At 48.0% G+C, this 15,328-nt stretch overlaps 1 pseudogene; it reads left to right on the forward strand.

Annotated features, from left to right (window-relative positions):
• Positions 1–15,328, forward strand: part of LOC146201116 (ABC transporter G family member 20-like) — a 208,151-nt pseudogene that overhangs the window by 38,503 nt on the left and 154,320 nt on the right.

Genomic DNA, 15,328 nt, shown 5'->3' on the forward strand with positions numbered 1-15,328 from the left:
CTTGTAATCGTAGCGCCCAGCGCCCCAAACGGCCAGTAGGATCTTTGAGAGAGGAAAGCCAGCACAAGGCATGATGGTCTGTTATCACAATAAAATGGCGGCCAAACAAATAAGGGCGGAATTTCGTAATAGCCCAGACAAGCGCCAGGCACTCTCGCTCTGTAATAGAATAATTTTGTTCGGGTGTTGAGAGGAGGCGGCTGGCACACGCAATCACCCTTGTACGGCCGTGTTGTCGCTGAGCGAGTATAGCTCCTATTCCATGGCCACTTGCGTCGGTACGGAGTTCAGTATTGGCGGAAGGGTTGAAGTGGGCCAAGACTGGTGGAGTAGTTAGAGCAGCAATAAGCTCTGCGAAAGCTGCAACTTGTTCAGGCCCCCAATAGAATGAAACGTCTTTCTTGAGAAGCTGGGTGAGCGGACGAGCAAGGACTGCGAAGTTCGGGACGAATCGTCGGAAATAGGAACATAGACCAATGAAGCTTCGGACATCGCTGGATGAACGCGGAGTGGGAAAATCTCTGATGGCACGTATCTTGTCAGGGTCAGGCTGAACACCGGAAGCATTAACCAAGTAACCAAGCACTTGATTTCCCGATTGCCGAAACTGCATTTCTTTGAGTTGAGTTGAAGGCCGGCGCGGCGGAACAGCTCGAGAATGGTAGAAAGGCGAGAGAGGTGGCTGTCAAAAGTGGACGAGAAACCAGAGACGTCGTCTAAGTAACAAAGACAAGTCGTCCACTTGAAGCCGCGCAGCAACGAGTCCATCATCCGTTCGAAAGTTGCAGGGACGTTACATAGGCCAAAAGGCATGACTTTGAATTGATAAAGGCCGTCAGGGGTGATGAACGCTATTTTTTCACGGTCTCTTTCGTCGACACAAATCTGCCAGTAGCCGGAACGAAGGTCGATGGATGAAAAGTAGCTGGCTCCGTGCAAACTATCAAGCGCGTCGTCGATGCGCGGAAGAGGATATACATCTTTTTGGGTTATCTTATTCAAATGACAGTAGTCAACGCAGAATCTCCAACTGTTATCCTTCGTCTTGACCAACACGACAGGGGATGCCCAGGGGCTACTGGAAGGCTCGATTATGTCGTTCGCTAACATCTTTTCGACCTCCGTTTGAATGACGCGTCGCTCGGCAAGCGAAACACGATAGGGCCGCCTGTGAATAGGACTGGCGTCACCGGTATCAATGCGGTGAGTGACAACTGTCGTTTGACCCAATGGGCGGGTACCGAAGTCGAAACGGTCACTGTAGGTAAATAAAAGCTTGTGTAACTCAGCGGCGAATTCAGGTTGCAGATCAGCTGCAATCATGCTGTTAAGCGGATCAGGGCGCGATGTTGACGACGAGGGGTTGTTGGCAGGGACGGCAGTTGTATGATCTGTAGACAGAGCTGAAATGGCACAATCGGTAATCGGGGACAGCGCAGCTAATGAAATTCCCTCGGGCAGAACTTGAGTTGAAAAGCTGAAGTTAAGGACAGAGAGAGTGGTGCGGTTCTGGGAGATGTGCACAATTAGATGAGGAAGGGTGACGTGCCGCTGCAGCATGACATCAGTAATGGGACAAGCGAGATAATCGCCATCTGAGACGGGTGGAAATGGCGACATAGGGATGTAAACGGCAGTTTCAGGAGGAAGGCGGCTAAATTGTGCTGATTGAAGGCAGGTTGAGCAGGAGGGGTCTTCAGAGCAGAGCGGAAGGTCCAAGCGAAGTAGGCCGCTAGAGCAGTCAATAAGGGCAGAGTGGGCTGTTAAGAAGTCAATGCCAAGGATATCTTCGTGGGGGCATTCATGTAGGACGGTGAACAACACTGGGGCATGACGGTCAGCAATTGTAACCCGCGCCGTACACATGCCAACCACGGAAGCAGGGCTGCCATTGGCGACGCGAACTGTGGACGAGACGGCTGGCGTAAAGACTTTCTTGAGGCGACGGCGAAATGAGGAGCTGAGAACGGACAGTTGGCCGCCTGTATAAATTAGAGCAGAAACGGGAACTCCATCCACAAGGACGTCGATGCGGTTATTTTGTAGGGCAGGGGTCAACAGAGGTTTTTCGGTCCGGGTCATAAATGCAGCGTCACCTCCGGGAGCTGCATTGGCTAGTTTTCCAGTACGTGGCCAGAATATGATGGTGGCGAACTGCGGCGAGGAAGAGGAGAACGCGAACGTCGTGCTTGCGGGGATGGTGAACGGTTGGCAGCACGGACAGTGGAACCGGGGTCAGCAAGGGTCTGGTCGGGGCGAGGTGGGGAATAGCGAGGGGCATAGTCTCCGCGGCGGTCGACGTAGGTGTACTGACGAGATGGCGTGTACCAGCGACTACGGCAGTGGCGGGAAATGTGGCCAACGCGAGAACAAGTAAAACAGATGGGGCGATTGTCGTGGGTACGCCATTCATTTGGGTTGCGGTAACCATATCGGGGCGAGAAACCGGCGTTGGTTGAGGTGGCAGCAATTACTGGAGGGGCAGGTCCTGAATCCATGGTGTCGGTGGTGCTGGTAGAAGGGAGGCCCATATTCGCAACCTCTTGGCGAACAACATCCTTAATAAGTGATATGGTAGCCAGGGTGTTGTCGGGTGTATGCGACAGGGAGGCCGCGGGAGTCATTGCCTCAAGCTCTTGGCGGACAATGCGTGTCAAAGTGCCGTCGTTAGCAGGCGGTCGAGGAGTCGGGAGATCGATACAGGAGGAGCTAGCAGCCGTGTTCGGCGGCCGGTCGAAACGGTGATATGCGCCTCTGTTTCGCCTGCTCGAAACGTCGGCACACCTGTAGCACAGAGTCCAGGGTGGAGCAATCCCTGCACAACAGGAGGTTGAAGGCATCGTCGGCAATGCCTTTTACTATATGGCCGACTTTATCCTCCTCAGGCATGCCTTGGTCGACTTGCGGCATAGAGACAGGACGTCTTGGATGTAAGTGAGATAAGACTCCGTAGACGTTTGGGCGCGAGAGGCGAGCGCTTTTTTGGCGGCAATGTGGCGGCCAATAGGTTTTCCGAATAGGTCGTGCAGCTTCTGTTTGCAAATATCCCAAGATGTTAGCTCGTCTTCGTGGGTTTCAAACCACACCCTCGCGGTCCCAGCCAAGTAAAATATTACATTCGCGAGCATAAGTGTGGCATCCCACCTGTTGTGCTTGCTCACGCGCTCGTATAGGCCTAGCCAGTCGTCTACGTCGACGTCGTCGGTCCCGCAGAAGGTTCCGGGGTCACGGGGGTGGGCCATTACAACAGCAGGTGCGGCGGCTTAGAGGTAGAGGCGTCGGTAGTCATCGTGGTGAATCCGATGTGGCGGCCGCTGCGGAGATCCAGCTTGTGAAGAGGGATCGAATAGATTCACCTCCACCAAGAGATGTTACGTGGAAGATTTACAGTCTCAAAGCTGTCCGCACAACTAGCGTTGATGAGGGCACCGATTTCACAACTCTCAGCGTCGTCGTCTTCTCCGAGTCTGTTGCACTTCTTCATCCTCATCACGAACAGCGAATACAGCTAAGTAACAATATTCACATATATTAGTTAACAAATGCATTAAAAGCTATACATACAAATTGAAATACACAGCACACCATTCACTGATAGATACATAGCTTCAGTACATAACACGAAATACTTAAGAAACATCTTTTCCTTCCTTTTGTGTATATAATAAAATAACCACTATTCACTCACGCAACAGTTAAAACAATATTACGGTGAATTTAGACAACCAAGGTACGTTGAAAATTTTGCTTAAAATTGAATGAACAGTTTCGGTCACTATATGACTCGGTAATGAGTTCCCGTCACCCATGGATAATAGTAAGGATAAGGTCTGATATTTTAGCTTTCGTGTAAATATGGGTTGCGCCTTGCAGGGATAGTCATTCCGGGATCAGATATGTTGGACAGGAGCTGTATACGATCCGCTGCTAATGGGAAGTCACCGTCATATCAAGAACGAAAGAACGACAAACGAGACAACGTCAAGTGATATTAGGGGGCGGAAATACTGAGAGTTTTCTTTCGTAATGCCACGCTTTGGTACAGTGAGTATGACGAAAGGATGAACCTTAGACTTATTTTGGAAAGTATCAAGACGGTTAACTGATCAAACACTGCTTGGATTTCATATTATGGAGGCACACTCTAAAGCTAACCTTATGGGAATAGTATGCGCTGAAGCTTTATCTCGGATTTGGAAAGGTATAAACGGCGTTTAATGGGTCCCATTTTTTGAAATGCTTTATTTGTGATGTGGTTTGTGTGTGCGCTCCAGATTAAATCACAACTGAAAAAAAAACACCAAAGTGCTTGAAACGATCCCTTCTTTTAACTAAATTGCCATTAATCGTGCACACATTAGAAGGTGTGTTATTGCGTGTGGGAAAGATCATAAGTTTGCTCTTTTTTTTAATCTGCCATCGCTGACACCACTCATTGAGATCAATTCCTCGTCGCGGTAGTCGGGTGGTTAAGGTGCTAGAATGTGCTGTTCAAGGATGCCGGATCAATCCCGGACGCGGCGGCCACATTTCAATGGAGGCGAAAAGCTAGGCGTTCGTGTGAAATGTCAGTGCACGTAAAAAAGCCCAGGCTGTAGAAATTTACGCAACCCTCGGCGTCTCTCACATAGCCTGAGTCGCTTTGGGACGTTAAACACACTAGTCCAAACCAATTATTTAGACGAAATAAATCTCACCTTATGCAATAACTTCGTCAACTCTGCTTCTATAGATACGCAGTCGTCAGCGAATCATTCTAAGTTCTATTATATATTAGATGCGCTATGTATAAGGGCAAGCTGCGCTATATTATGACGGATTCGGATGGATGAACAACTATAATGGTTCTAGAGATTCAGGGGAAATTAAAAGGCACTGATTCGGCAGTAAACATTTCTGTAAAATCTTTGTTAAATAAGTCAGGCACTGCCTCTGTATGTACCACATGTCCAGCCACTTCTTTCAATACTCGAATCTCGTGGATATTCTTTCGGTTAATTGCCAGAAGTTCGCAGGGCTGCTTTTAGCAAGCCGGGTAATGTGTGGTTAAAAAACTTGTTTTTAGCCTCGTTACTGGCGATTTCCGTCGTATTGGGTACATATTTTTACTTTTGGCACGCGTTGTCGGAGTTAATTTCTTTCGTTCTGCGGCACAGCCCCATGTCTTTTGTTAAGACATTTCTTAACACCTTTTGTCCTTTGTTTTATGTGTATTTTTGGAATGCAGACATGCTAAATTTCCTTGAAGTTATCGCAAAATTCTAGCGAATTTCATTCGTAGTGCGAGTCTCAAGGGTGGTTTCGAAAATATTTCATTTTTTTACAGTCACATTTCGGGTGTTTTAGTAGACATTCAGTTTTAATCTGCTTGATAGGAAGGTACATGTGCACTAAACAGTGAATAAATCTGTGATCGCTTATTTCTTGGAGTACGTAAGCGCGGGAAGGAATTTGGTGAGGTTAGTAAAATGATCACCTCGTGCAGGCTCAGGGAACTCGGCCATTGTATCAAGTAGGCGGAAACATGCGTGTAGATGTGACAGATGGTGCTATCCAGTTATGGCAGGATAATTGAGGTCACTGTCACTGCTTCAAGTTTAGGAGCAATACTGCGGAAATTTGCAAGGAGCACAGAGCTTTTTTTTTTCTGATAGCCCTCTGCTTTGAGTGTTTCCTCATAAAGTTCTGCGCACACCTTGTTCGCTTACCTCACCACCTGTTGCAAAATGGGGCCATCTTTAAGTAGTACCACGGAGTTGAAGCTTATTGAACCGAAGGGTAGTGAATCGCTCATTTTCTTTCAAAATACGTTTTGCATATTCCTTCAATTTGTTTTTCGTTGTAGTTGAATTTTGAGTGAATAGTCTTTTTCCACCCACCCTTTTGGCCCGACGTCTTTTATGTTGAAAGCCTTCCGCAGTAATGTTTATGATACGCCTGTAGTCATCACGACTCTGACCAATGATGTAGGCTCGTTCGATGTCGTTTGCGTCCAGTTTTACCTTTAGTTGGGTGGAAATGAAATGCAGTATTTTGCCTCATAGTCATCATCTTCTGTTTCAGGCATGCCTTTTACCAACAGGTTATTTCGCCTCATTCTATTGGTAAGATTATCAGCCACGTTGCCAAGGTCCTTGCTTGTGCTTGCTACTCCAGATTCCCGACAGACATCGTCCCGACAGACATTTTTCTTAATGCCGGATACATCACTCGTGTGCTTCTCAATAGCGCTAATCCGATATTTGAAGCCAAGAATATCGCGGTTCCGCGTCCGGGTATCAAGGCTCCCAGTTCACGAGGTGAGGTGAACAAAATGTGACTATGTACAATCGTGGCACAAGAACAAAACTGCATTGGCCGAAAGCAACTGGCCACACGGGACTGTCTTCGCGCAACGACGGCCAGGAATATTCCGCCGCATCCCCTCTGAACGAGCAGCACTGTACTTGACGGACGCTCTCGACGGTCTCTCCGACCGACAGCACGCCTTCTTTGATAGGCCAGGAAATCGTTACCACTTGAACTGCCCAATCCGGACGCAGCAGTTGGCAGCGGCTCAAGATGTCTAATAGCGAGCACCCTGGTCTCCCGCTTCGAATCTGCCGCGGCGCGAGTGGGAGAGAAGGGGTAGTTCGCCGGGCACTGACGCCAGTCTGTCTAGAACGTTTCAGGCTTGCCCGAAGCCAATGCTTCCTTTTAAGGGGCATGTAGCAATAGACACTTCACGTCCAGCGCCCGCCAGCACGCGCTCGGCTCCTTTAGTACTTCTTCAAGCATTTGTTTGCGCAAAACGGATAAAGGAGCTAGTATTCGAAACTCTAACGTTCTAAGATAGGTTTGAATGAACCATGCACTGTGCCTGATTAGCGGGTAGGGTGGGGAGGATGCAGTCCAGTGGTACATCGCTGAAACCAAAAGAGCATCCGACGGAAGCTTTGGGGCCCGCGAAACCCAGCTTGAGAACCCCTGGATTAGAGGAACTAGTAAAAACCTTTATATTAGGGGCCCCCATGGAGCTTGGGGCGTCGAAATGCGTATGCGCAGAACGGAAGGCATGCCTGGGGACTTGGGTTAACGTTTGGGGAAGACCCTATTTTTCTTTGTAGTTTTGCACACGTTGGATCACTTGGGTTACGGCAACATGGCTCCCGGCCAAGCGGCGGCCTCTCGTCTCAGCAGCGCGTCGTTACCGCTTCATCGTGTAACGCATTGACCGCAAACGAAACGCAAAAGAAGCTTACGTTATATCTAAAGATGCCCACACCACCAAATTTTAGCGCTAAAACGCAGCGTGTATCCTGATTGCTTCCGGGTTTACAGAACTGCTAGGCTTAGCAGTTCGCCTCGTTTAGTAGCAATGGATACCAGACGTCAGCACATTAGAGCGCGGAAAGTTCAAATGAGGTTACCAGGCTCAGCCTGGAAAGGCTAAGACTGGCCAATTTTATCTTGTCTGAAGAGAACAACTTATATTACTACCACTTTTAAATTTAGTTTTTTACAACAATAGCACTTTTTGACAAATAAAATATTGTTAGCTTTTATATATTTAAATGGTTTTCCATGGTTTACCGCAGAGGCGCTGCAATCGATGAACGAAAACCCAGCTCCGCTGCATCGGGAACACCCCGGTAGGCTCGCATGTTGGGCTGGGGACGCAATTTTCTTGGTTCTTCGTATTCTAAAACACCCTAATGTTAGCCTGCATGTCAACGAGCAACGATCCGCAAAAGTGTACGGTATGCATGTGCTGCGGTTTTTACTAACACGAAATCCTGAATGGCTTCTATCGCGAGATGAGTATTGGAGGCTGCAGATCGTTACGCTGCATGCATAGTGCGTGCTTTCCTACCAGTGCTGTCGCCATTGTCAGCGTTATAAACGCCCAAGAAGAGCCTCGACCGGCGGCTTGCCTTCTACCTTCACCTTGCGAGCCTTGTGCGCAGTGCCAGCTCAAGGCTTGTGCTGCACCATTTGTGCCTCGCGCAGTAAGTCCCAAAAGCGGCGATGGTTTATTTTAAAACTGGAAGCAATTGCGTCTAGACTTCTACGTCTTGTTGTGATAGTGTGGTCCATAGCAGTGACGTGAACCGGGTGGCCTCGTTAGAGCAAGCCGAGTGTCATTGCACCACGGGCGCAAAGGCGCATTGTGCGATAGCATTATAAAGGCTCGGTGGAGCACTGAATCCGGTGAGCAGCGCAAGACGACATCGTCACGCTGACATCATGAAACCACACGACATGACAGAGAGCTGATTGGTCGATGGGGAGTGTGACGTCATGAAACCACGTGATATGGCTGAGAGCTGAGTGGTCGATGGGGCGTGTGGCGTCAAGAGACGACCTGCATGGCCGATCGCTGATAGGACGCCAAGTTGTGTCAACTTCCAAAACCGCATGACAAGCTTGCCGTGTAGGTGCTTTGACAGTTTGCAAATTCTCTGGTCACATGGATATGCCGTCAGTAGTGACGGCAGGTTGGTTCCACAACCTACTACGACCGCTAAAAGAAATTCCGAGAGCACTGTGGAATCTACACTCCGAAATGCGAAAGCCTAAGTGTTGCTGGCGCACACGGTGCGTCACATTGACTGTCACTACCATTATCAACTAAATGCGCCGTAAATGTCATCATTATCATTATCACTAATTGCAGCGTTGTTTTCATCACTAATATCATCCTCACGGTAGATAAGAATAATTATGACGTGTCTTTCGCGATCCGCAGTCGGTTACCAAGTGCTCGGCTGGGAATGCAAGGTATGGTGGTTCGATTGCCGGTAGAGACTGGAGTTATTTATTTTTTAGCTATCTTCCTCACGGTATACAGGGAAAATTATGTTAGTTTCAAGATCCCAATAGTGGCGCAGTAGGTTAAAGCGCTCGGCTGGGCAGCCAAGAGATCGAGGTTTGGTTCCCGGTGGTGACAGTGTTTATTTATTGAAGCGAAAAGCTTCACTAGGCTAGTCAACTCCGAGGCGTAATTCCGTCTCCTCAACGATAGGGTCCGCAACTTCTTGCTCCTCACTGGTTGCCTGCGAGCGGGTTAAACGGCGATTGTTACCGAGAGGTGTCTCTGAACGCAACCTAAAGGTAACATGCACTCACTGAAGGCAGGAAATGATTACGGTGAAGTTACTTCTTGTTAGCCTAATTTTAACGTTTCGTTTAAAAAATCACAAATAAGTTGCACTGAGAGGATACGAACAGATGTTTTATTTCGCACAGCGCTAAGGTAAGTAGTGTCAATTGATTGCGCCATTGAAGCAACAAGTGCGATCGGCTTCAAATGCACTTTTATTCATTTTTACAATATTTCCGCTATCTGTCTCCAGGTGACACTGTTTTGAGGACCCTACCATTGAGAGAACGGAATCTCGCAACTCCGAGTCTCGCGTGTGCTCCGTCGTCAGAAAAAGCCACAGCTGCGCATGCCAAGCCACGTGACGTCACAGGAGAATAATAATAATAATAATAATAATAATAATAATAATAATAATAATAATAATAATAATAATAATAATAATAATAATAATAATAATAATAATAATAATAATAATAATAATAATAATAATGCACTGGGCTATGTTTTCAAGCCATCGGCGAGGCACCGTGACACTGTATGTCGGGAAAGAGAAGAAGAATCACAGGAGACGATGCGTCGGGTGCTGCTGCTCAGGCCGAAGCCACTGCTGCACGGCGGAATGAAAACGAGAGGATGCGGCGGGCCGAGCGGTTGGAAAAGAAACGTATGAGTGAGGCAGCAAGACGGGCGCGTTTTACTGCTGAGAAGAAAACTGGATTTGACGATGAGGTTAACCGTTTACGAAAAGTGGACCTTGACATTCGGGTGAGGGAGCTTGGCTATGCTACTCGCGAGTTTCAGCCTCGCTTCCCAGACAATCCATTTGAAAGTGTGTGTAGTAGGCCAACTACGCCAAGGAACCACAAGCTAAGCCATGGCATCGCCGAACCTTTTCGCTTCTGATATCCAGGCTTAACGAAGCTAAGCCATCTCAACTTTTTTTAACTTCTTCACGATTGACAAGGAGAATTATGATGTACGATCCCAAGAATGGCGCGGTTGTAAAGCGCGTGGTCCAAAGAATGGAGGTTCGATTCCCGGAGACAGGATTTGTATTTTTGTGATGACGTCATTTGATTGACAGCTATAGTTTGACTGGACGAACGAATGTTGACAGTATGAGCTTTAAAGACTTTCGCTTTAAAACATTTAAAAACAAAAGCGCGACAACGAGCTTGTGCGGATACACTTACAGGCACCTTCAGCAGCAAGCTTGCTTTTACTGCTGTTGCATTCGCCATAACTGCTTCAGCCGCGTCAGCATCAGCATAGCGAATATGAAGACTGTCGGCCGCGAGGTGGTGGAGGAGAGTGACATTTACTGAAACTCGGTTATTCGTGAAAACACTGAGTAAAGCACAAATATGATGTGATGAAAAGCTGTCGATAAATTATTAATCACAGATATCGGAAACCATGTTTCGCTCTGATAGCAGCCTAGCCGTAAGCATGCTTGCAGTCTCATTTTTATTTTTATTTTGTAGCGAGAGCTACATTGGCCAGTCTTGCCATTTCGCCGTGTCTGTCCGTGCCTGTCCGAAGAGCGAAGAAAAGTCGTGGGAGGCGGTAGCTGGCAGCTGAAATAGCCGAGCGCTAACTGGGCGTCGGGCTTCTTGACATTACATTTGGCAGGAGCTGCCAACTCGGTCCTCTCCTTTCATATGGGAGGGTGATATCACAATCAGCCTGCCAAAACCCTTGCATTCACGTTATCGCTAAGCCACGCAGGCGCGTTCATACGACTCGGTTAAAGCGGGGCTTTATATGTTGGCTGGTAGCTTATGCTATCGCGTCATCGCAAAGGTGGGAGTTAAAATAGAGAGAAAGAGGTGCCGTAGTGGAGGTCTTAAGAGCACCGCGGAATAGAGGCTTTCGCCTCATCGCACTTTAGTGGTCAAAAGTACCCCCCATGGCATAAATAAAGCTGAAACCATAGAGCAAACTACTATGGGCAAAATTCATGTCTTTACTTTCCAGCAGAAGCTATAAGCGTACCCATGCAGATTGCTCTTGCGTAAGTGCAGGTTTAACCACAAGCTAAACCACAGCTAATATTTCAAAATGCCCTAGACTAGGACATAAAGGTTAAATCTGCAGAAACCGGTGTGTAGCACGCATTCTTTCGCGGATAACCGTATGTCCAATCCGGGCGACGCAGACCGGCACAGTGATCGAACCCGAACCCCCCTTTAATTGGTCATTATTCTTTGTAGTGAGAGCTACATTGGCCACAGTTTCGCTCTTGCGACGTGCCTGTCCAAATAAGAAAAAAAATAGCTGTGGTTTAGCTTTTGGTTAAATCTGCAGTTACGCGAGAGCTATCTGCATGGGTACGCTTAGGTTCGGCTTGAAAGTAAAGATTGCACATAGTAGTTTACTCTCTGGTTTCAGCTGTATTTCTGTTATATGGGAACCTTTGACCACTAAAGTGTGATGAGGCGAAAGCCTATATCGCGTGGTGGCCCGAAGCCCTCCACTACGGCACCTCTTTCTCCCTATTTTCACTCCCACCTTCGCGATTTAACCAGAATGCACTAGACGTCATTCTCCATACAATATACAAGCGTGCCCTCGACCTCCCGGTCAACACCTCCAACCAGTGCCTTTAATGAACTGCTAGAGACACACTTGATGAACAAATACACAGGGCTGTCTAAAACGCTGTTGGGTCGCCGTCTCCTTGCCCGGCTACACATCCACCACTCAATACATTTGTAATAGCGTGTACGTATCTCAACAGAGTGGAGATATGCCTTACGTGACGCCCTTTTCCGGGCAACATCACACCAGAGGACCATAGTGGCAGACGTCTCGCACGGGCAGATGCCTTGGTTCGCCAATACGGAACAAACATGGAGTCTTCTACGTAGATGCCTCCAGCCCGCACCATGGGGGTTAGTACACGGCCGCAGTCGTCCATCAAAACACTGTAAAAAGGGACTCACTTTCCGTGCAAGCAATATAACACACGCCGAAGAGGTTACCATCGCCCTAGCCGCCGCAGATCAGGACTCACAGGTCATCATGACCGACTCGAGGGGTACCTGCCGCAATATTGAGCAGGGGTGCATACTTCGGCAGCAATATTTTACACAATAGCGAATATCTCGGTGCTCCCGCGCATCGAACGAATATCTGGACTCCGGCTCGCACTGGCCTTGAGGGAAACGAAACGGCCAATGCCGCCACCTGCGCGCTCACTTTCCGGGCACCAACCTCTCTCCCACCGATCCGGACTCCAAACCCAATCCCGCCTACGCTTTCAAAGAAATAATTAAGTTTTATCAATCCAGCCATACAATATATATAGTAATCCGTGCAAGGGCCTTACAAAGGCGGAGGAGCGCATTCTCATTCGCCTTTACACCAAAACCCTACTGTTCTCAGCAGTAATAAAATACTTCGACCCTTTACACGGGGAAATGTCCGAACCGCGAGGAAACGTCCTCGAACATTTTCCACATGATGTGGGCATGTCAAAAACTACCCCCTCTACCCAACATTTCCCAGGAGGAGTGGCCCTGTTCGACTACTCTGACGCACAACGAGCCTTGGTCGAGCGGGCCGACGCCAATGGGCTTCCGTAAGAGGGAGACCCCTTAAGGAACGCTCCCGTACCAGCGCTGTATAAAACAATAATAGTTTTTCATCATCATTCGCTATTACGCAATAGCGTAAGCCACCAGCCAACATAAACGAGCCGTATGAATGTGCCTGCGTGGCCTAGGGATAATGTGAATGCAATGGTATTGGCAGGCGCATTATGATATCAGCCTCACGCATGAAAGTAGAGACCCGAGTTGGCAGCTCCTGCCAAATGTTATTTCAGGAAGCCCTACATCCAGTTCGTGCTCGGCCATGTCAGCTGCCAGCTACTGCCTCCCACAACTCCTTTTTCTTCACTCTTCGGACAGGCACGGAGAAATGGCGAGGCTGTGTCCAATGTAGACCTCGCTACAAAAGGAGAAGGAAAAGAAGAACAAGAAGAAAGAGAAGAAGAAAAAGGAGAAGGAGAAGAAGAGAAAGAAGCATAAGAAGCAAAAGAAACAAGAACAAGAATGTAAAAGAGAAGGAAAAAAAAAGATAACTCTGTAGTTGGTACACGCGAACGACAACAGCGTATTGCTAGGACAGAAAGTTCGTTCGAACGTCGTGACGGCGGTGTGCCCCGGAGTTGACGTAGGGACAATGTTATACCATTAGAAGTCTTCTACACCCGAATTTGAATCGTCAACGTCGAGAGGCAAAGAGCGCACGTACGTGAAGTGATTCCCCTAATAACAATAATAATAATAATATTAATAATAATAATAATAATAATAATAATAATAATAATAATAATAATAATAATAATAATAATAATAATAATAATAATAATAATAATAATAATAATAATAACTGGTTCACAGGAACGGAAAGGCGGAGTATCTGTCACACTTGTTCTCTGGACACCTGACCGCGGCGTAAGGGACGGGAGGAAGGTGCGAGTGAAAGTGGAAAGTGAGAAAGGAGTGCCGTTGTGTTCGGCTCCGGAGTATTTTCGGCCACCTGGGGATTTTCAACATGCACTGACATCGCACAGCACCCGGAGGTCACTACTATGTGCAAAAGACATGTCTTTCAAGCCGAACCTAAGCGTAGCCATGCTGATTGCTCTTAACTCCAGTTTAATCACAAGCTAAACCACAGCTACTTTTCTTTTCTGCTGGGGCACCGAAAGAAACAAACTGAGGTTAGTTTGTATATCTAGATAGCCGCGTCTGGGGGTGACAGAATTACTGTCTTCACCGGAAACGGTCACAGCTATAAAGTGGGAAACACCAAGGAAAAAGAACGAAGACATCGCTGCCTCGAGACATTTCCACGGCCATGATGACGCCGAATATATTTTGTCCGTTATTCTCGGCAATAGTCGCATCTTTTCCGCCCGAACAAATATAAATAATCAAAAATTCACAATGGCTTAGTTGTAGTTAAGCCTAGCAGACTGCGAAAGCAACTGCTTCGATGGCTTGAGAAGAAGCACGCATTCGCCGAGACGCATCTTGAGAACGACGTCTGGCTCGACACTCTTCGCGTTGTTCCTCCATCTCCGTAGCTCGCTGCCGCTTCCTGGCTTCACACTGGCGAGCCGCCTTCTCCCTCTGCTTCTCAGACAGCATGACGAACTGTCTTACAAGCGCTGAAATGGCATGCTTTATACAGTGCAGCCTCCTTTCCTCTACTTACCGAAGAGAGAAGAGAGGAGAAGTGTCTCCAATGGAAAACGACACCACCTGTTATATCAGAGCGCACCTAGTGGGAGAAGCGCGAAACGCCCGGCGGGGCTACGAGCCACGCTATTCTGATGAGCCGACTTGATAGCCCATCTTCGCCTCGCTTATGACGTCACACCAGGATGGATGGATAGAATATAGGAGCGTCCCCTTTGAAACGGGGTGGTAGCAGTTGCTATGATGCTCATTTTTCCCTCTATATATTAATTATTGTTTTAGATTGGTTAACTATACCATCATTCTATTTATTCAATTTTGCTCCTACATTACTAACATTATGTCACTTCTCTGCTTTTAAGCCACCAATCTTCCTGTCGTTTTTTGCTAGCTTCCACCGCCGGTTTATTCACCCGGCCACTGTTATCTCTAAACCCCAGAGCTTCAGGAGCAGTGACTGCGCCTGCATCGAATTCCGGGTGGATACCATTACATTCGAGTATAATGTGGGCAATTGTTTCACTGGAGTTACCACATACAGCCCATGCGTCATCTTCATTGTTAAATTTCTTTTTGTAGCTGGGTGTTCTAAGGCACCCTGATCTAGCTTAAAAAAGTAGGGCACTGCTTTTTGAGTTATCAAAGAAAGCTTCCTTCCTGATCTGCTGTCACGAAATCGGCGCCCATTTTCATCAAGCCGGTACGGCGCGAGGCCCGCACGGCGTCGCGTGGAAGGCATGGAGAGCAAAGCCCCTTCCCCGCGCGGGAGAGCGCGTAGCTTTGTACGCGTTGTTGTCACCCTCTTTCCCCTTGCCCGGGGAAGACGGTGGTTCATCGGCCTGGAATGTACCAGGCCTTTCGAGAAGGTTCTATGGGACCTGGCCAATGACGACGCGCGGCTCGACGGGAGAAGAGGGAGCTATAACCAGCGAAGTTATGTGTGTGTGCGCGCTAGCTTTGGCGCGTGTTAACAAACAGACGCGGCGCGCCCTATTTGAAGCGACCGCGCCGCTTGTTGAGTCAGTCAGTC

This window comes from Amblyomma maculatum, chromosome 2 (genome assembly GCF_055883805.1).
Source record: "Amblyomma maculatum isolate TAMU_Amacu chromosome 2, ASM5588380v1, whole genome shotgun sequence".
In the NCBI taxonomy this organism is placed as follows: domain Eukaryota; kingdom Metazoa; phylum Arthropoda; class Arachnida; order Ixodida; family Ixodidae; genus Amblyomma; species Amblyomma maculatum.